Source organism: Lathyrus oleraceus, chromosome 5 (genome assembly GCF_024323335.1).
Source record: "Lathyrus oleraceus cultivar Zhongwan6 chromosome 5, CAAS_Psat_ZW6_1.0, whole genome shotgun sequence".
NCBI lineage: Eukaryota > Viridiplantae > Streptophyta > Magnoliopsida > Fabales > Fabaceae > Lathyrus > Lathyrus oleraceus.
In genome coordinates, this window is record NC_066583.1 from 615,994,008 (window position 1) to 616,017,080 (window position 23,073).

The following is a 23,073-nucleotide window of genomic DNA, read 5'->3' on the forward strand; positions in this document are numbered from 1 at the left end:
CAGTAGAGTTGTTTCGCTCTTTGCCTTCTTTTTTGAGGCCACAACAACATTGGAAGCGTTCCTTTTACTTTTCCTATATTCAACCGTTGAAAACATGCAACGACCAATATAAAAGAGGATCAAAAGAATAATAAGATAAGTTGATCTTAAATATCTCTTACTTTCCTCACCTTCATGTATAGGGGATAAGACCTTGACATGATCTATGTCGACATGAAAGTGTCCTTTGAAACTGTATATGTTATGTTTAGTCAGAGTTACTTGTTTAGCAGGTTCCAGACTTCCATTTTTGAGTAATTTCAAATCCTCCCCACAAATAAAGCACCATGGAAATGGAGGTCAAAGAGCTAAAGCCAACTCACTAGTAGGCAAAAGAGGAAACATGAGAGGATAATAGTTTAATGCAAACTTATATTAAACCCCCACATAATGAGGAATTTTTAAATTGGGAAGTTTTGCCATCATCTTTTCCTTTAGAGTGATTGTTGCTTCATGAATAGTCCGACTAAGATCATTGGAGTCATACACAGTTTCAAAGTAGCGTTGGAAAGGTTGGATCTCTTTGATATATTTGTCTATACCTTTTGGAACTTCTTCTGCAGGAAAGAGAAAACATCTGTTAAATATTATGATAATGTTGCAACTTCAAGAAATTATTTTGCATGGCTCACCACCAAGTGCCAAACTCTTTGGTGCAGTAGAAAGATGGTTGAAAAAGAAAGGGCGTAAGTATAGCATGATCAAGAACATATCGATCAAGACGTTTAATATGTTAACTCTCTGAGTATTTGACAATACATAGGCAAAGTTCATTCTTTCTACTGAAGAAGAATTTATGAACAGTTTGGCTAACTCTAAATTGGCGTAACACCAAATTAGGTTGGTAGCAGAATATCTTTACGTCGTAATTAAAGATCCCGAGTCTGGTCGAAAGGAGTTTTGGAGTAAGAAAAAATTCCCATACTTCCCCTTATTCATCTTCTTGTATGCCAATAGCAGGCAACTTTCTTGTAAACCATTCAGGCCCATGACTTCTATTCACAAAAGGAGCCATAGTAGGGGTGAAGTTATGACGTTTAGGAAACATCATGAAGTATTCTGAAAAAGCTTATTGGTCTGTTTGATTTGCATCAACCGGAGTCATTCGAGCAAGTCGAATACCTTCGATGCGCCTATTTTTGATGTCTTCATTAGCATCTTTAGGTATGTTAGCATCCAAGGAAGTTTCGAACATGGCATTTAGCCAAAGTTGGAGCAACCAATAAGGTCCAACTAGTAACCAATCATTTTTGGGTTTAAGATTTTTTAAGGTTTAAGTATTTAAACCTAAGGATTCATAAGGAGATTCTAATATCAATTGACTAAGATAGATATCTCGTCTTTCATGCAATTGGATAGACAAAGTTAAATATCTTTTGGCTACTTTCAAGGACTTACAGCAGAAAATGCATCTCGACAACCATAATGCTAAAAAAAGCAATGTGTTCTTCATAAGACACTTCGATAGTGGTGGTATCATGATGGTCTTCGATGTATTTTCCAAAGTTGGCACGATTAGTATTGAAGTTAATGGTATCTTCATCTCTCTTAGTGGGGTCGAAACTATCGCCAGTTGGGAGAAGGACGGTAATGGCTGCTATGTCGAAAAGAGTAGGTGTAACCATTTGTCGCATCCTGCGAAAAATCAACCGGCGAAGCTCAAATAAAAATACAACACAGAGCCGCCACTGCGCGTTATTTATCCCAAGATAGGGAAAGGAAACGCTCAGAGAAACCTGGAAAGGAAATGGCCTCGCGACCAAAGAGAAAGGGTAAGGGAGTCGGTTACGCAAGGGGAAGGTATTAGCACCCCTCACGTCCGTCGTACTCGATGGGATCCACGTTCTAAAATAAAGAAAAGGTTGCTAAACATCACACACACACAGGGAACGCAGGTGGGGTTAGGAGAAACGGGCTCGATAAGGTATCGCACCTTATGCCTACATATCTTGTCTGGAACAAGAATCAGAGCCACTGTAGTTCGGCTTACGCACGCCAAACAACACAAAACACGCGAACAAACAAGGGTGGCAAACATGGAGCCCGACAACCACTTGATGGAATTATGTCGGCATCCGAACCAAAACACGCACAAAACGGCAAACGTGGAGCCCGACAGCCAATCACTGGGCTTACGTCAGCATCCGAACCCAAACATACACAATCAAATAACAAACAAACACACACAAAAAAGAAAAAGGTTGCCCGGAGTGGTCTCGCACGACCACCTGCCTACATACCTTGTCTGGAACAAGGATCAGGGCGATGTAGTTCCCCTGAAAGGGACTGCATTACTAGCCAGAAACCAGGGAGACACAACACTAGGGAGACTACGACTCGAGCCTAGATGTTATCATGCACAGTCATCCCTAAGTTCAGTTTTCTATCCTACTTGCATAAGCAAACTACTTCTATCCAGGAAAGAAGCAAGCATACAAGCAAACAACATACAAGCATACATCAAATGAGAACAAGCATCTCAAACAGATGTCCATATAGCACGCACTATAACCAAACAAGGGGCTCACACAATAGGTTTGACTGCCTCAGCAAGTCATCTGTACGGGCTGTGTTTGCTCTTAACCTTGCCATTACGAGGCTAAGGTGAAGCAGATGAGAGGTGAAGTGAGGATCAGACCTCACAGCTCTTATCCCTAACCAGGGAGAGCTTCTGACAAATGAGCATGGGTCCAGAATGGGGGAACCCTTCTATACTCAGAGACTCTGACACAATGTGCACTGCACAAGATCTTGGGCTTGTGATCTCAATGCTACAACCATGTAATGGGAGCAAGGAGAAGACTCAAAGAATAGTGGGGGGTAGACTGCATACCCCTACCTTCCACCAATTGCCTTATTTAAAGGACTTTTACCTGCTTGGCACGAAAAATAAACAACCACAGTCATTGCCTCTTAAGGAGGACTTCAGACATTTGCCCGACCCGGTAACAGCCGGGTCTCCCAGACTACATGAAGTCAAGAGGACCTACCTCAAGCGGTTTACACAACCGAGCAGCGGCTACCAAGCAAGTTCTTAAAAGAACTAGAGCGACTAAAGGTACCTGTACAAAAGCTAACCAGTTAATAACTCAGACAACCAATCAGAAAACAACAAGTTAATCAGTCAAACTATGCAAGCCAAGGCATACAAAGGCAAGCTATGAGCTCAAGCCCAAGCTTCACAACCTACAAAACAATGTTATGTTAGGGTACAAACATCAAACAACATCATTTCAATCAACTTGGATCATTCTCCATGAGCCTTATGCTATTCATCCTGAAAAATCAAGCAAATATTAGCAACTAGACCACTAGGCCAAGCCTAGGGTCCAAAAGCAAGAAAAATTCCTAAACAGCAAGGTATCTCTAACCAAAGTCAAATTAATGTCAAACAAAAGCCAACACAACTAATCCCATGTCCATATCATTCATTATATTCATTTCATGATCAAAACATGTCAACTTATGTCAAATGGAACACCAAACATCCAAACAGAACTATTGCATTCAAATCCATATCAAAACAAATCCAAAAAATCTCAAATAAATTACACCTAAACAGGACCTAATCCAGGTATGGCACACCAAATTTCAGCTTAATTGGGCAAAGGGAACCATGTCAATGAAAATCAACAAAAATAGACACAATTACATGCTCCAAATCACAACATCAACACATGCTTCCACTTCAAAAATTCATAACTCAATGAAAACAGTAAAGAAATGAGTGAGACCAAAACAGGGATGTCACATCATGTGTCTACAACTATCATACCAAATTTCATAAGCATTCAACACCATATGAGCATTTCACATTGATTCTACCAACCTATGTCACATGAACTTGTAAATTCAACCACCAGAGATGAAAAATAGCAATCAATTTGAAAATGCCACATAAAATTCCACAAAAATTCACATAGCATCTTAACATGTTAATGAACATCCATGCAAAATTTTATATCATTCTAACAAGCCTAAGTCATTCAAATAAATCCAGCAAGTTGACATAATGAGGTGTGACACAAATTGTCACACCTAAGTTCAAAAATTCACATCTCAATGACCAGGTATCAAAAATTCATGAAATTTACATGTAAATAAACCTGGATGTGTCTAGTATCACCACAAAAATTTTCAGACATTTATTTGCAACCATGAGCATTTCACATTGGAATTGGTAGAATGTATCAAATTTGAGCACATGTGAAACAAACCTAAGTCAAACACAATTTCTACCATGCACAACTTCAACCAATAGGTCAAAAAAATTCTACAGTCAATTAGGAAGCCAACAAAAAAATCCACATATTTTTCTGATTTTTTATGAATTTTTTATGAATTTTTAAAGTGATTATGAATTTTTAAGAATTATTTTAATTAATTGGATTTTACTAATGGCAAATCTGTAAATACGGAACAGTGGCCGCGGGAAACTCCATATTCAAAAGTTCAAACGAAAACACGGATTAAACGCTTCTTCACGCCCAGAATTCATCACCTTGTTCACGCGTTTTTCCAGATTTCTATGAACACGAAGAACACTAAACCATCACCAAAATCCTCATGCGTATAGTCATTGGAACGGTCTCAACGAGAGGAATCCAAATATCAACCTAATTTAACCTAAATGTTCCTCTATCTCATGAATCGCTCGCGTTAGGGTTTTGACACGAAACCTAATTTCCAGATTTCTTCACCTACAGTCATTCATTTGCAAAACCACAAGCATCACTATGATCTACCATCAATGAACTACAGAATGCATATAATAATCAAGTAATTCGTGAGATTCGAATTTTTGGAAACCTGGTATGGCAGTGATGTTCTTGATGGAATTCGAGCTACTTCTCCTCAAACAGATGCAGTGGATGCTTCAGGGAGTTGAATGATGTGATTATGTTTGATTGAAACAGCTCCTAATGCTCACAATCACGATTTGCCATTGATGATGCTTCTTTGAACAGTGGAGTTTCGAAGCTTGATTGATGATGAAATCCAAAAACAGCTCGAGCATATGATGATTGGAGATCAATGCAAAAAGAATTCCCAGATTGAGCAAGATTTCAAAGAGTTTGATGAAGTTGAAGGTTTTGTGTTCTTGAGGAGTTTGAGAGAATTTGGAAAGTTTGAGATCTGATTTTGGAAAGTGTGATTTTCTATTATGATTATCATGTGATTAGGAATATATGTGTGCTTAATCATCACTTAATCATGTTAATTAATCCATTGGAAATGATTAGCATAATGTGTTAATTCAAGCAAGGGCAAAATTGTAACTTCATATGCCAGCTCATTGCCACCTCATGGACAGCTCACACACTCTCAAAATGACATGTGTGAGCTGTTGCAACTTGTTTCACCTTCATTGGATGCATATTTCTCATTTTCACCATGTAATTGCACTTTGTCCAATTTTGCACTTTCATTTTACAAGTCAAATTCCAAACCATGAGGCCTAGCCATGAAATGATGATTCCAAAAAGTTTCAAATGTCATTCATGAAGTGTAGCAAAAATCCCCACTCAAAAATTCCAATTATTTCACAAGTTGGACAATTTTGCCCCTGGTCCATTTTAACTGTCCAGTTGAAATTTGACTTTTTGCATTGACCACTTTTGAAAAAATCCAATTATGCACCATGAAAGTACATGTCAAATGGAGTTTGTGCATATAAAGAACTTGCAATTTGGACAAACCATGTGGAAATTATGGCCTCCTGATTATGGGTCATTTCTGAAATTCACTGAGCCATAATTTTCCAACCATACATGGGATTTTCAAGTTCTTGGACTTTTTGGAAAGGTGAGAACAATATCTACAACTTTCATGTTGAACAAATTTTCATTTGAAGCTTCCTTGGACACGTAGCTTTGAGGTCAAAACTTTCCATTTTTGGAAACTTCTATTACAAGTCACTTTCTATTTTTGGCAGTTTTTGTCCTGACTTGATTTTCTTCATTCTTAAGCTTTGAGATGTCAAATAACACTTGTTCCAACATGAATGAAGTGTATCCAACTCATTTCCACCTCCAAATCCATCAGATCATGTACAGTTGACCACAGTTGACTTTTTCAACTGACAGATGAATTTGGCAATGCATAGATCAATCTGAGCTCCAATCTCCAACTGAAATGGCTCAAGGGTGAAACCCTAGCCTCAATTAGCTCAATATAATCATAGAATGAACCCCATAACCATCATAAGCCCCATCTCCTGATCATGCCCTGACTGGCCCAATGCAACTGATTAGGGTTGACCAGTGGTCAAAACCCTAATCTCAAGGAATGAGCTTCAACCTCCTGATAAAATCAAACCATGATGATGATGATGTATCACTTCAATCAAGATGAAGACCAATATCCATTGAGAATCATGAAACCCTAATTCACAGCCCAATCCTCAGATGGCCCGTGATCAGTCAATAAACCCTAGGCTTGCACTTTGACTTTCCCATCTTCTGATCAAGACTTGGGAAGATAGCTTGCACAATGTAACCACATGATATGCAATATGCAATGCCTAATGACCTAAAAATGATATGTACAATGATAATGCTAGTCCCAAGAGAGGAGGGCAAATTTTGAGGTGTTACAGCTGCCCCTATTCAATCCACTGTGAACCTGTCGATACGAATAGCCTCGGCGTTCGGATGATCAGGATGAAGAGTGATTGAATACCAAGAACAGACGAACAATTTGCACTCTGATGGGATATAATTAACAACGCCTGTCAGCATCGGCGAAGAAACAAACTCGAAAAACGTCGACCTGGATACCAAAATAAATGGTAACGCAGGGATAACTATGGCCTGAACACCACACATCCGCTCGGGATTATTATTCTCTCTTCTTTTTATGCTTTTCTTGAACCCCAAAATTTTTCTTTGCGCAAACGATCCTCGGACCTCTGCATTTGAACCCCACTCTCCTTTTTGCCAAATAATGAACCCCAATCTCCAGTTTGAACCCCAGTCGCCTGACGATAACTCGCGATCGCCAATATGAACCCCGTTCTCCAGAAAATGCCGCAACATCTCCTTTTCTCCATTTGAACCCCATCTCCAGAAAATGCCTCAACATCTTCTTTTCTCCGTTTGAACCCCAGGAAAATGCCTCAGCATATCCTTTTCTCCGTGATAATTCCGCTGGCAACGTCGGAAATAACACCAAACCACTCTGAGGGCGACATGTCAGAGGGTATACCTTCACAAAAGGAAGGTAACATGTGCATCTCCTCTTCCGAAGACACCCGTAACGACCTCCACTGGCATCCGCCAAAGTCTAAGGTGACACATGAACAAAAGATAATCCCAAGGACCTCATCCTGGATATAATCTTCAACTCTATCTCCATTTGAACCCCAGAAAATGCCTCAGCATATACTCTTCTCTGATTGAACCCCGATCTCCAGAAAATGTTGCAACATCTCCTTTTCTCCATTTGAACCCCGGAATCGCGCTGATCGCGTAACGTCTTCTGATATCATTTCCATCTCTGTCCGACGGAAACATTTCCTCCAATATCGCACTACTGGGGAACACTGCTGATCTGACGTCATGATGCTAAACTCCTCAGAGTAACACCTTCACCCTCAGGCGAAATAAAGACTCCAAGCGGTAACCACGGCTTGAATTGCGCTGAACGCCAAACATTTCCCATCTCGGCTTGACGGAAAACAATTACTCTTCCAGTATCGCACTACTGGGGAATATCTTCGATTCAATCACGATGCTGAACTCCTCGGAGTAACACCTCTTCACCTTTGGGCAAAACCACTTCTCGAACAGTAACCACGGTTTGAGACTAGCTTATGCTTGCAATGATGAATGATCGATTTTTTTCTGCATAATGCTCCATACTTATGGAAATGCTACGCGATTATTTATTTTTCTATGCAATATGCCATGTTATTTTTTCATGATGAATGCATAAAAAGGTATCCCCCTCAAGGGACTTCTCTGGGGAATACGAGACACTCTGCTGAGGAACTCGTCATTACTCCCATTTCCACCATGATGAGGAATCATACTGCTGCTGGGGATAAGGCAACCCTCGCTGGGGAAGAACCTCCTTTGCACCCAATCCACTCGAGAAACTGCTGGGGATAAGCACCACCAACACTCTGTGGGGATACAACAGTCTTTGACTTGCTAGGGATATCAATCCTGACTCCGCTTCGGGAACACCCTCACAGATACCTGCTGACTTCACTGGGGAAATGCTCACAGATACTCCGCTGGGGAGATAGCAATCTCCAGACTCATCTGGGGATGCATCACTCTATCACCTGCTGGGCCACCATCCTGACCCTGCTAGGGAAACGCATACTACTCCGCTGGGGACAACCCATGCAATCCATAGGTAGAATCAACTCAGCTGGGGATGCAAAAATCCGTCCGCTACGGGAACTTTGTTCAATCCTCTGGTAGAATGAACACTGTTGGAGATATATTTCATTGAAACCCGCTCCACTCGGGGATAACCATCCTGACTCGGCTGGAGAAGTTCACAGACCTTGAGTCTGCTGGGGAGCTAGTCCTATAACTCTGCTTGGGGACCTAGCTGGGAAATGAGAAAAGTTGGTATAGAACACCCATCGACTCGTCGAACCACGACATCTACCTTCCAGTCTCGTATCAGCTTTCCACTTTTGAGAATTCCCAGACTCATCTGGACCTTTTCTGCTCCATCATCTTACATTCCAAATCGCCTCGCGCTCGACGAGAAACGTACTCTTGGGATTTATACATGCTTTTCAATTTTCCGACTTTGAAGAGTCTTCTTGGTTAATTCCAAAGGTCGTCGGACGTCCCTCGTCTCTCCATCACTCTCCCACTTACTTGCCCCTGATCGGACTCTGCGGGGAATCTCTACAAACTTTCAAATCTTCCGATTTTTAAGAGTCTTCTTGATTACCATCAAGGATCTTCGTACGTCGCAACGTCTTCGTCATTCTTTCATTCCCGAGCAAATTCTCCGGGGATTTGTTTTTCAACAGCTTCCACATCACACCCTGCAAGTGAGTGAAAATATCTAACAGTTCCTGCAAAACAGATCATTAGATAAAACCGTGCCCCAGGCGGGTCAAGATTTCAACACTTGGGTCACTCAACCTTCCCAAATAAGATTTCAAGCATTCAATCTTATAAACATGCATTGGAAGGAACCTGTATGTATTAAAATGCAAAGTTCTTTATCAAAATAATCAGATGTTTTTGCAATCAAAGCGGTAATGAAAGACAAAAACAAAATTATTTGCCTGAATGTGCATTTTATTGATTGAAAGGTGTGGCTCAAATGAGCAATACAAAAGGAAGCAATTCCTGAAAAGAGGTAATTGCGCACAAAAGGAAAAATCTATCCTAATGGCAATGTGAAACCCGTGATCTCATCGAGTTCCAACTCGGTTACACCCCATATGTCCTCAGACTCTCCATGCTTTCTGCCTTCTGAACAAGACGATTCCGATTGATCCCTACCGGGTATTATCCATGATGCTTTAACCAAAGCGCAAACGATCATGCTGGACGCAGTTGTTCGTTTCAATCCCTCTTTTGCCTGGATCGCCCTTTCGGGTTTTCAGTCCACCGGGATACCCTTTTTTGCCCAAGTCGCCTTCTCAGGTTTTCGACTTGCCGGGTGTACATTTTTCATTTATATCCCTAATTTTTGCCCGAACCATTTCTTTCTGTTTTTGGTTCGCCGGGATGCCCATTTTTGCCTGGACTATTTTATTCTTTTCGTCCAGCGGGTCTCTTTACACGAAGTATTTTTTAACTGCGTCCGCATTCACAGGGGATGGAAAATCTTTGCCATCCATGGTCGTTAACAACAAGGCTCCGCCAGAGAAAACCTTCTTGACCACGAATGGACCTTCATAATTGGGTGTCCATTTGCCCCTTCGATCGTTTTGAGGAGGAAGGATCCTTTTCAGCACCATATCACCTACGTGATATACCCGAGGTCGCACCTTCTTGTCAAAAGCACGCTTCATACGTTGCTGGTATAACTGCCCATGACAGATGGCGGCTAGCCTCTTTTCCTCTATCAGGCTCAGTTCTTCATACCGGGTCCTTACCCATTCAGCCTCTTGCAATTTTACGTCCATCAGGACTCTCAAAGAGGGAATCTGAACTTCAACAGGTAACACAGCCTCCATCCCATATACCAATGAGAAAGGAGTTGCCCCAGTAGATGTGCCTACCGACGTTCGATACCCATGTAATGCAAACGGCAACATCCCATGCCAGTCTTTGTAGGTTACCACCATTTTCTGCACAATCTTCTTTATATTCTTGTTGGCTGCCTCAACCGCCCCATTCATCTTCGGACGATAGGGAGAAGAATTGTGATGCTCGATCTTGAATTCCCGGCACAGCTCTGCCATCATCTTATTATTCAAATTAGAACCATTATCAGTAATGATTCTCTCGGGAACCCCATATCGGCAAATGATGTCTCTCTTGAGAAATCTGGCTACAACCTGCTTCGTCACGTTCGTATAAGAAGCTGCTTCTACCCACTTGGTGAAGTAATCAATAGCCACCAATATGAATCTGTGACCATTCGAAGCCGTAGGCTCTATCTTTCCAATCATATCAATGCCCCACATAGCAAACGGCCATGGAGACGACATTAAGCTCAACGGATTTGGAGGCACGTGCACCTTGTCTGCATAAATCTGGCATTTATGACACTTCCGCACGAAATTAAAACATTGGGCCTCCATTGTCATCCAGTAATAACCTGCCCTCAACAGCTTCTTTACCATCGCATTCCCACTGGCATGGGTACCGAACGACCCCTCATGAACCTCTTTCATCAATTGGCTTGCTTCTGCATCATCAACACATCTGAGCAAGACCCAATCAAAATTCCTTTTGTACAAGACCCCATCCTTATTCAGATAGAATACCATGGCTAACCTCCGCAGAGTCTTTCTATCTTTCTTCGATGCTCCCTCAGGATATTCTTGCGTCTCTAGATAGCGTTTGATATCGAAATACCACGGCTTATCATCATCAGGCGCTGTATCAACAGCAAACACATAAGCCGGTCTATCCAGACGTCCAATCTCCACACTGGGACACTGATTCCACCTCTGCACCTTAATCAAGGCGGCCAGAGTAGCCAAAGCATCTGCCAACGGATTCTCCTCTCTGGGCACATGATGCAACTTCACTTTGGTGAAAAACGTCAGCAATCTCCTCGTATAATCTCGATACGGAACTAAATGAGATTGATGCGTGTACCATTTTCCGTTAACCTGATTTATCACCAGAGCTGAATCTCCATATATGACAAGGTTCTTGATTCTCAAATCAATCGCCTCCTCAATACCCAATATGCAAGCTTCATATTCAGCTACGTTGTTAGTACATTCAAATGTTAGCCGGGCAGCAAAAGGAATGTGGGATCCTTTCGGCGTAACCAAAACAGCACCAACACCACTTCCATTCACGTTAACGGCCCCATCAAACATCAGAATCCATTCGGATTCAGGGTCAGGCCCCTCCTCCGGGATTGGTTCCTCGCAATCTTTCGATTTGAGAAACATGATGTCCTCATCAGGGAATTCGAACTTCATCGGTTGATAATCATCAATGGGTTGCTGGGCGAGGTAATCAGACAATACACTCCCCTTGATCGCCTTCTGAGAGGTATACTGTATATCATATTCAGTCAAAATCATTTGCCACCTCGCAACCCATCCGGTCAATGCTGGCTTCTCAAAAATGTACTTGATTGGATCCATCTTGGAAATCAATAAAGTGGTATGAACCAACATGTACTGCCTTAGTCGGCGAGCAGCCCAGACCAAAGCACATCAAGTTTTCTCGAGCAGTGAATATCTTGTTTCACAGTCGGTAAACTTTTTGCTAAGGTAGTATATGGCATGCTCTTTTCGACCAGACTCGTCATGCTGCCCCAATACACACCCCATAGACCCCTCGAGGACTGTCAGGTACAGAATTAGCGGTCTTCCCTCCACAGGAGGCATCAGAATCGGAGGCTCCTGCAAATACTCTTTTATCTTTTCAAATGCCACTTGGCAATCATCATTCCACCTGACCGTTTGATCTTTTCTCAACAACTTGAATATCGGTTCACACGTGGCTGTTAGATGAGATATGAACCGCGAAATGTAGTTCAATCTACCTAAGAAACCACGAACCTCCTTCTCCGTTCTCGGTTCAGGCATTTCTTTTATCGCTTTGACCTTTGCAGGATCAACCTCGATTCCTTTCTCACTTACAATGAACCCCAGCAATTTACCGGACCGCACTCCGAAAGTGCACTTGTTCGGATTCAACCTCAGTCTGAACTGTCTCAGTCGGTCGAACAACTTGGCCAGATCTACCAAATGCCCCTCTTCTGTTTGGGACTTCGCTATCATGTCATCAACATAGCATTCAATTTCATGATGAATCATATCATGAAACAAAGTCACCATGGCTCTCTGATAAGTAGCACCAGCGTTCTTGAGACCAAATGGCATCACCTTGTAACAAAAAGTACCCCACGGTGTAATGAACGTTGTTTTCTCCATATCATCTGGCGACATTTTGATTTGATTATAGCCAGAAAAGCCATCCATGAAGGAAAACACCGAGAATTGAGCTGTATTATCTACCAACACGTCAATGTGAGGTAGCGGAAAATCATCTTTCGGACTAGCTCTATTCAGATCCCGGTAGTCCACACACATTCTCACTTTCCCATCCTTCTTCGGGACTGGCACAATATTCGCAACCCATGGCGGATAATTAGTGACAGCAAGGAAACCAGCATCCCACTGCTTTTGCACTTCTTCCTTAATCTTCATCGCCATATCAGGTCGAGTTCTGCGCAATTTCTGCTTCACTGGAGGACAATCTGTTCTCAACGGTAGCTTGTGCACAACGATATCGGTATCCAACCCTGGCATATCTTGATAAGACCAGGCAAAGATGTCGACATACTCTTTCAACAACACTACCAATCTGCTCTTGACACTTTCCTCCAAAGCAGCCCCGATTTTCACTTCTTTCTTAACCTCGTCGGTACCCAGATTTTCCACCTCAATCTGTTCCTCATGCGGCTGAATCACCTTCTCCTCTTGTTTTAACAACCTGGCTAATTCCCCTGGCAGTTCACAATCTTCTTCGTCTTCTTCCTCAGCAAGATAGATTGGATTGTCGAAGTCATATGAGGGTGTAACAGGATTGTTATCAATGAGATCCGGAGAAGAATCGCATCTGCATGAATGTTGATTCATGCATTGCTTTAGAACCGGTGTGAGAAAACAAAAAAGAAAAATGAAAACATTGCCATTTTTATTTTGTTTTTTTTTTATTTTTAAACTGCAAAAATAAATGAAAAACAGGGAACACCGCTTTTAATTGAAAAACACCCTTTATTAATGATGCAAATTTGCAATTTTAAACATGAGGTGGCCCTTACAATGAACCATTACGTGTCGGGCAACACGTATGGCTTTCATGCAAATAAGAATGAAAACAAGAAAAATATTACTCTTCAAGGAGAGTGACCCGGATGATCTCTTCGGCCTTCCAGTTCTGGATTTCCATCCCTGGTGTGCACGGCTTTATCCATTGGTCGATGTCGCAGTCACTATCAGTATCTTCACTCATCATGCAGACATGATCCGGATCCAGCATTCCGGCGCTTGTGAAGGTAACCGACGTACGACGTCCTCTTCCTTGCCCTGAGCCTCTGCCAGGTTGATATCCAACCCCGAAACGGTCCTTCTTCTCAGGGACCTGCATCATTTTGCCCCAACCAGGAGCTTCTCCGCTTTTAACCACCTCAGCAGCCTGTTTGTAGGAAGCGATGGATGGTTTCTCTTCTTCTTGCTTCGCGAACATAGCATTCTCCACCTTAACGGTTTCGAAAGCCTGGCTAGGCGTCTCCCAGATTTCACCATCCATCTCCACGTACTTGAATGAAGACAGGTGGCTGACAAAAATGTCCTCCTCTCCGCAGACGGTAACGACTTGGCCCTCCCAGATATATTTTAACTTCTGGTGCAAAGTCGATGTGACTGCTCCCGCAGCGTGGATCCATGGGCGACCCAACAGGCAACTGTATGCCGGCTGAATGTCCATGACATAGAAAGTCGACTTGAACACCTCAGGTCCAATCTTCACCGGCAATTCAACTTCCCCAAATGCGGCTCGTTTTGACCCATCAAATGCCCGCACAATCAAATCAGTCGGGGTCAAAATCAGCCCATCACAATTAAGCTTCGTCAAGGCTTTCTTTGGCAACACATTCAATGAGGAGCCGGTATCAACCAGCACATGCGACAGCACGGCTCCTTTACACTCCATAGCTATGTGTAGTGCCCTGTTGTGGTTCCTGCCGTCCACTGTCAGGTCCATATCCGTAAAGCCCAACCCATGGCTAGCATGCACATTGGATACGACCGTCTCCAGCTGATTGATGGTGATCTCCTGAGGAACATAGGCCTTCTTCAGAATTTTCAATAAGGCCTCCCTATGCCCCTCTGAGCTCAGCAACAAAGAAAGAATTGAGATCTTGGACGGAGTTTGCTGCAAATGATTAACCAGTTTGTACTCCGACTTCTTGATGATCCTTAAGAACTCTTCGACATCATCATCAAGTTTGCCTTCCGACCCCGCAGGCGTCGATGTCACCACAGGAGTACCTCCATTCTCAACCACAGCCTTTCCCTTTGCCCTGGCTAAAGCCTCGGCCTTTTCTTTTTTATCTTTTTCTTCCTCCACTCTCCTCAATGCATCAGGAGCAAATAACCTACCGCTGCGAGTGAAACCGCTGGGACCGGCATTATCCACCTTTAGCACGGTGGTTTCACTTGCAGATTGTTCCTCCAACTTCTCACCGTTACAGTACACCTCCCCACCATAATGCCACGGCACGGCATCATCTTTGTCGTAGGGAATTGGCCCAGGTACCGTGACGGTAACTGGAGCCTCCTCGCTAAGATTCGACAAATCCACCGGATCATAGTAAATTATTATGGTGGAGACCTCCTCCTTCTCTTCCTTGTCAGCCCTTTCGATCACGATAACCCCCTCGTCCATCAGCCCTTGGACACACTTCCTCAGAAGCTCACAACCGTTGACAGAAACAACGCACTCAGCACACTCCCGGCCGCAGCCCGGATAGACCCCATTCACCAGCAACTGACTTTTCAGCTCAACCAAAGGCGTCTTCAACTGACTCACATCAGACAGCCCAACTCTATTTTCCGCCGAAATGGCGTTCACCCCCCTCTGGCCATGCGCGGGCATGGGATTTGCATTGACATTAGGAGATGGCGCGAAATTGATGGCCTTGGAATCCACCAGGTCTTGGACTACGTGCTTAAAAGCTTTGCAGTCCTCAACGTTATGTCCGGTAGCACCTGAATGGAATTCGCACTTGGCATTTTCATTATAACTGGCTGGCCTCTGATCAGGTCTCAAAGGCGCCAGCGTCCTCAATTGTACCAGCCCAAGGTCCAAAAGCTTCTTCAACAGAAAGGAGTATGTCACGGGAGGCCTATCAAATTGTCGATCACTTGCCCTGCCCCTGACTTGGTATCCAACCCTCTGTGGCCTCTGTTGAAAGGGTTGTTGTCTCTGTTGCTGTTGCTGCTGTTGTTGCGGTGCGGATTGCGGCTCAGCAGGGATTGTTACCGCAGCAGTGTGCTGAAAGTAACGGTCCCTACTGGGTCCACGCTGCGTATACACGGCGCTGGTATCGCCCTCTTTTTTCCTCTAACCCCCATTGTTACCAAACGGTTTCTTCGAACCGGAATAAGGCGCAGAAGCGGTACCCTGGATCTTACCCAGCTTTAACCAACTTTCAATTCTTTCTCCTGCCACCACAATGTCAGAGAAATTGGTGACAGGACAACCCACCATCCTTTCCGCAAACGGCCCCTGCAGGGTCCCCATGAACAAGTCAGACATTTCTCTGTCCACAAGCGGAGGCTGAACTCTCGCAGCCAGTTCTCTCCACCGCTGAGCATACTCCTTGAATCCTTCATTATTTTTCTGAGACATACCCTGCAGCTGGGTACGACTCGGAGCCATGTCAGCGTTGAACTGGTACTGCTTGAAGAAAGCATCCCCAAGATCCTGCCAGCTCTTTATATCGGACGATTTCAGCTTAGTATACCATTCCAGGGAGCCTCCGGACAGGCTGTCCTGGAAGAAGTACATCCACAATTTCTGGTCCATCGTGTACGCAGAGATCTTGCGGACAAAAGCTTGTAAATGCGTCTCTGGACAAGAGCTCCCATTATATCTGTCAAAAGTGGGCGCTTTAAACTTTTGTGGGATCACAATCCCCTCGACAAGCCCCATGTTTGACATATTCACCACTCCAGGAGTGGCATAACTCTCCAACATCTTAATTTTCTCAGCCAGCAGCTGGATCTCCTTGTTCTGAGGTGGAGCATTGTAAGGCACAAACGGCTCGTTTTGCATAGAGAATTGGTCAGCCTCTCTGTCTTCCTCCTGATCTTCATCGAACCCGTAGAACGGAGGCACAAAATTATCCTTCTGATTCTGCCCCGGTTGGCCACCCGCACCACCAAGACCACCAGCATTATTCACGAGACCCACAGTCGTCCTCTTTCCGCCGTCTCGAGATCCCTGCCCCTGGTTGGAGACTCCATCCAGGTTAACCCCACTGTTTGCTGCAGAAGCCCGCTCGAGCTTTTCAACCTTGTCTGCTAACGCTTTCTGACCAACTGCGAAACCTTGCATTATGTTGATCAGCTCGTTCATTTTATCTTTTAGCTCAAGCATATCTGCGCTAGGAAGTTCCATGAGTCTGGGAGTATTTCTTCTAGTATAATATCTGTGAGGGCGTGTTGAGTGCAAGGGTACTGTTCTTCGAGCGCGAGCAATGATTCCTGTCACAAACAAGCACGTTAGTAACAAACACCTGCAAAATAAAACACAGTTATTATGATTAATGCATGGATGCAGTGTCTATCCATATGAAGGACACTTTGTCTCTCGATCCTGGCATCATTGAGACAAATAATAATCCGGCATCAATATTCTGATATTCAGCATCTGATTTTATCGTGCAGATCGGAGATATGTGATTCAGCATGATACCCCCAACCATGTGTGTGCTTGTGTGAGTGCATACGGCAAAGCAAATAAAGCTTGAAAATCAAACACTGAATGAAAAATAACCATCACATAACCAAAAGTGCCCAATCAGTGCCATAGTCATACATCAAGTCAAATAAAGTCAAATACAATCCTCCAGAAAAGGAAAGAAATACAGACAAGTGAATTCCGTCAACAAGTCTGACGGTAATCCAACACAAATGAAAGATCTAGCTAGATGAGGGTCCCACAGATGGCCCTATCTCATCTTCCATCCTCGCGAACTCTGCGGCGAACCTGAGCTCGGTTTTCTCCTGCTGCAGTCTCCCAACTTCCTTCTGGTGAATCTTCATCTGCCTGAAGTAGTGATCTCTCTCTGCCATGTAGTGATCTCTCTCAGTAATGATTTTCAGATTCTCTGACTCCTTGACCTTCAGCTTGGTCTCCCACTCAGCAACAATCCTCAGATTCTCTGACTCTTTAACCCTCAGTTTTGCCTCCCACTCAGCAATGAGGACTCGGACTCTGTTATCCCTCTGATCCTTCACCAAGATCTGCCTTCTCTTCTCATCTTCAATGACCTTCGAAGCTCTAGCCAATCTCTCTTTGGTGATGTCATGCTCCTTTGCTGAAGATGCCAAGGCCTGACTGACCTTCCCATAATAGGCAGTATCCATCTCGAAGCGCTTTGCTTCCAGGGCATGCCGCTTGTCTTGATCTTCCATCTTTTCCTTGAGCTCCTGATTAACCCTCTGAACCCGAGCAACACTCATCTCCAGTTCAGCTTTCTCTGCAAGTAGCTGATCTCTCTCCCGCTTCATCTCTAAGAACTCGTCCATACTGACAGTAGAAGGAGTCTCTTCAACCAACGGATACCAAGGATCAACCATAGGAAACGGTAGACAAGTAAGCTCCACTCTCCTACTGAGCCAGTCATCAAATGGAGGAAAAGATCTATTATTAGCTTTACCCCAAGAAACCTTGCCTTTTCTCTGAATGCTGCGCCATGCCTCATCTATCTGCTTCACCCTAGCCTGATTGCCCTCAATTGGGAAGTACACAGATTCCTGAACATCACTCTTGTATGGTGGAAGCTCCAAAGCAAATCCCATCTGCCTCTTAAGAAGTGTCGGGTTATAGTTAATGCAACCCTGAACTCCTATAAGCGGTACATTGGGAAAACCCCTGCAACTGCAAATGAAATCCTGTCCAACCCCACTACCGTGAGTCCAATCTATGTCTTTAGCCCTCAAACCCATCAGTTTGGTCGCCCAATTAACATTCTGGCCCAGAAGAACAAAAGCACCCTTAGACGGCAAGTAACCCATAAACCACTTGAATAGTAACTGTGCACAGCATCGAATCAATCCCCCACGCCTCTTCTCATTCCGGTTATGAACCGAATAATAGACATCTCTGATCAAGGTAGGGATAGGATTCCTCCGAACAAACAAGCGGATGGCATTAATATCCACAAAATTCTTCTGGTTAGGAAACAGAATGATCCCATAAATGCCCGCAGCAACCAAAGCACAGACAGCTTCCCAGTTACCCAACTCTGCCTGCTCCTTAGCCTTAGCCTCCAGGAAACTCAGATGAAAACCAGGCAGCTTCCCCTTTTCTTTCAGATTACCCTTCACTACCTCTGGACTCAGATAGAAAGCACGGGAAATCCCACCAATATCAGGTTCTTCCTTAGTAGCATAGAAAGGAACCTGATCCCTGATTTGGATACCCAAAATATCAGCATAGTCCTCCATCATAGGCCCTAGCACGTAATCTGGGAAGACAAAACACCTCAGCTCGGGATCATAGAACTGAAGAAGAGTATGAATGGCGCTCCTATCTCTGTCCATGAGCCTGAAAACCACCTTCAGAATACCCCCATACGTCTCACGAAACAACCCCACATGGTCGGGTGCAATCAATGCTATCATATCCTTCAGCACACTGATATCTGGATCGAAGAAACTGTAAGCCACATCATCCTTCAAACCGGGTCTTCTCAATCTGGGCAGAAAATCTCTCAACCAGGATCTCGATCAAAAGGGTCCCTGCATATGGGTAAACATGTGTTAGATGCAATTAATGCAAGATGTAATGATGCTGATGAATGAATGCAATGCGTTGCCATCCTCCAAGCCATCTGATCCTCTGCACTGAAACTGGTCTCTGAACTGATCATATTCATCTGAGGAATACACAATCACACATCTGATCCACGGGTTCCGAAATAAACGGAAGATAGATACATCATCATCATCATCATCATCAGTCTCTGAGTAGACCCATCACACAATCTCTGAATCGGCCCGGGGAATCCTGAAATAAACGGATCCCCACTGATAAATAACTCGGCCCGGGGAATCCTGAAATAAACGGATCCCCACTGATAAATCACGGACAGCACTCCGGCATCTCGGCCATAAATGACCATAAATCCGACTTATAAATATGACTCCGATCCACGGAACAACAAGTCACCATCTGAATCCATCTGAACATGCATCTGAAATAATCAACCCTCCCCTCACAGGTAAATTCTTAAACAGGTTATCCTAAGGCGGATAATAGTCTCGACAATCGGGCAGAGATACTCAATGGGTTTGCCCTTTCGGGTGTGCCATTGCAGCTCTCCTGAGATCGTCTAAACCAAAGATCCGGGAAATGATCGGTCACCAGAGTCAACAGCTCAAAAGAGATAACCCAACCAAAGTGGAAAACCCCACTGGAAGAGCACTTCTCAGATGAACCTCGTCCGGCTTGTGGTATGTCACATCGCAACATCATGCCCAACCGACATGTGAGCGACGCGAGACCACGCTAATCCTAGGTGTATACTCGGGCCTGGGTTTTAGCCCCACTCAGAACACCCACCCCAAACAGAGGGAACCACCTGCACAGAGGACGGCAACAGCATGATAGTATGATGCATGCAAACATTAATGCAAATATATACACAGGTTAGAATAATAAATGCAATAAATAACACACAATAAGCAACCCAAACCAATCCTAAAACGCTAGGAAGGACTCGCTTAGGGACGATGGACCAGCATAGGTCTACATCAACATTTCCCCAGCAGAGTCGCCAGCTGTCGCATCCTGCGAAAAATCAACCGGCGAAGCTCAAATAAAAATACAACACAGAGCCGCCACTGCGCGTTATTTATCCCAAGATAGGGAAAGGAAACGCTCAGAGAAACCTGGAAAGGAAATGGCCTCGCGACCAAAGAGAAAGGGTAAGGGAGTCGGTTACGCAAGGGGAAGGTATTAGCACCCCTCACGTCCGTCGTACTCGACGGGATCCACGTTCTAAAATAAAGAAAAGGTTGCTAAACATCACACACACAGGGAACGCAGGTGGGGTTAGGAGAAACGGGCTCGATAAGGTATCGCACCTTATGCCTACATATCTTGTCTGGAACAAGAATCAGAGCCACTGTAGTTCGGCTTACGCACGCCAAACAACACAAAACACGCGAACAAACAAGGGTGGCAAACATGGAGCCCGACAACCACTTGATGGAATTATGTCGGCATCCGAACCAAAACACGCACAAAACGGCAAACGTGGAGCCCGACAGCCAATCACTGGGCTTACGTCAGCATCCGAACCCAAACATACACAATCAAATAACAAACAAACACACACAAAAAAGAAAAAGGTTGCCCGGAGTGGTCTCGCACGACCACCTGCCTACATACCTTGTCTAGAACAAGGATCAGGGCGATGTAGTTCCCCTGAAAGGGACTGCATTACTAGCCAGAAACCAGGGAGACACAACACTAGGGAGACTACGACTCAAGCCTAGATGTTATCATGCACAGTCATCCCTAAGTTCAGTTTTCTATCCTACTTGCATAAGCAAACTACTCCTATCCAGGAAAGAAGCAAGCATACAAGTAAACAACATACAAGCATACATCAAATGAGAACAAGCATCTCAAACAGATATCCATATAGCACGCACTATAACCAAACAAGGGGCTCACACAATAGGTTTGACTGCCTCAGCAAGTCATCTGTACGGGCTGTGTTTGCTCTTAACCTTGCCATTACGAGGCTAAGGTGAAGCAGATGAGAGGTGAAGTGAGGATCAGACCTCACAGCTCTTATCCCTAACCAGGGAGAGCTTCTGACAAATGAGCATGGGTCCAGAATGGGGGAACCCTTCTATACTCAGAGACTCTGACACAATGTGCACTGCACAAGATCTTGGGCTTGTGATCTCAATGCTACAACCATGTAATGGGAGCAAGGAGAAGACTCAAAGAATAGTGGGGGGTAGACTGCATACCCCTACCTTCCACCAATTGCCTTATTTAAAGGACTTTTACCTGCTTGGCACGAAAAATAAACAACCACAGTCATTGCCTCTTAAGGAGGACTTCAGACATTTGCCCGGCCCGGTAACAGCCGGGTCTCCCAGACTACATGAAGTCAAGAGGACCTACCTCAAGCGGTTTACACAACCGAGCAGCGGCTACCAAGCAAGTTCTTAAAAGAACTAGAGCGACTAAAGGTACCTGTACAAAAGCTAACCAGTTAATAACTCAGACAACCAATCAGAAAACAACAAGTTAATCAGTCAAACTATGCAAGCCAAGGCATACAAAGGCAAGCTATGAGCTCAAGCCCAAGCTTCACAACCTACAAAACAATGTTATGTTAGGGTACAAACATCAAACAACATCATTTCAATCAACTTGGATCATTCTCCATGAGCCTTATGCTATTCATCCTGAAAAATCAAGCAAATATTAGCAACTAGACCACTAGGCCAAGCCTAGGGTCCAAAAGCAAGAAAAATTCCTAAACAGCAAGGTATCTCTAACCAAAGTCAAATTAATGTCAAACAAAAGCCAACACAACTAATCCCATGTCCATATCATTCATTATATTCATTTCATGATCAAAACATGTCAACTTATGTCAAATGGAACACCAAACATCCAAACAGAACTATTGCATTCAAATCCATATCAAAACAAATCCAAAAAATCTCAAATAAATTACACCTAAACAGGACCTAATCCAGGTATGGCACACCAAATTTCAGCTTAATTGGGCAAAGGGAACCATGTCAATGAAAATCAACAAAAATAGACACAATTACATGCTCCAAATCACAACATCAACACATGCTTCCACTTCAAAAATTCATAACTCAATGAAAACAGTAAAGAAATGAGTGAGACCAAAACAGGGATGTCACATCATGTGTCTACAACTATCATACCAAATTTCATAAGCATTCAACACCATATGAGCATTTCACATTGATTCTACCAACCTATGTCACATGAACTTGTAAATTCAACCACCAGAGATGAAAAATAGCAATCAATTTGAAAATGCCACATAAAATTCCACAAAAATTCACATAGCATCTTAACATGTTAATGAACATCCATGCAAAATTTTATATCATTCTAACAAGCCTAAGTCATTCAAATAAATCCAGCAAGTTGACATAATGAGGTGTGACACAAATTGTCACACCTAAGTTCAAAAATTCACATCTCAATGACCAGGTATCAAAAATTCATGAAATTTACATGTAAATAAACCTGGATGTGTCTAGTATCACCACAAAAATTTTCAGACATTTATTTGCAACCATGAGCATTTCACATTGGAATTGGTAGAATGTATCAAATTTGAGCACATGTGAAACAAACCTAAGTCAAACACAATTTCTACCATGCACAACTTCAACCAATAGGTCAAAAAAATTCTACAGTCAATTAGGAAGCCAACAAAAAAATCCACATATTTTTCTGATTTTTTATGAATTTTTTATGAATTTTTTAAAGTGATTATGAATTTTTAAGAATTATTTTAATTAATTGGATTTTACTAATGGCAAATCTGTAAATACGGAACAGTGGCCGCGGGAAACTCCATATTCAAAAGTTCAAACGAAAA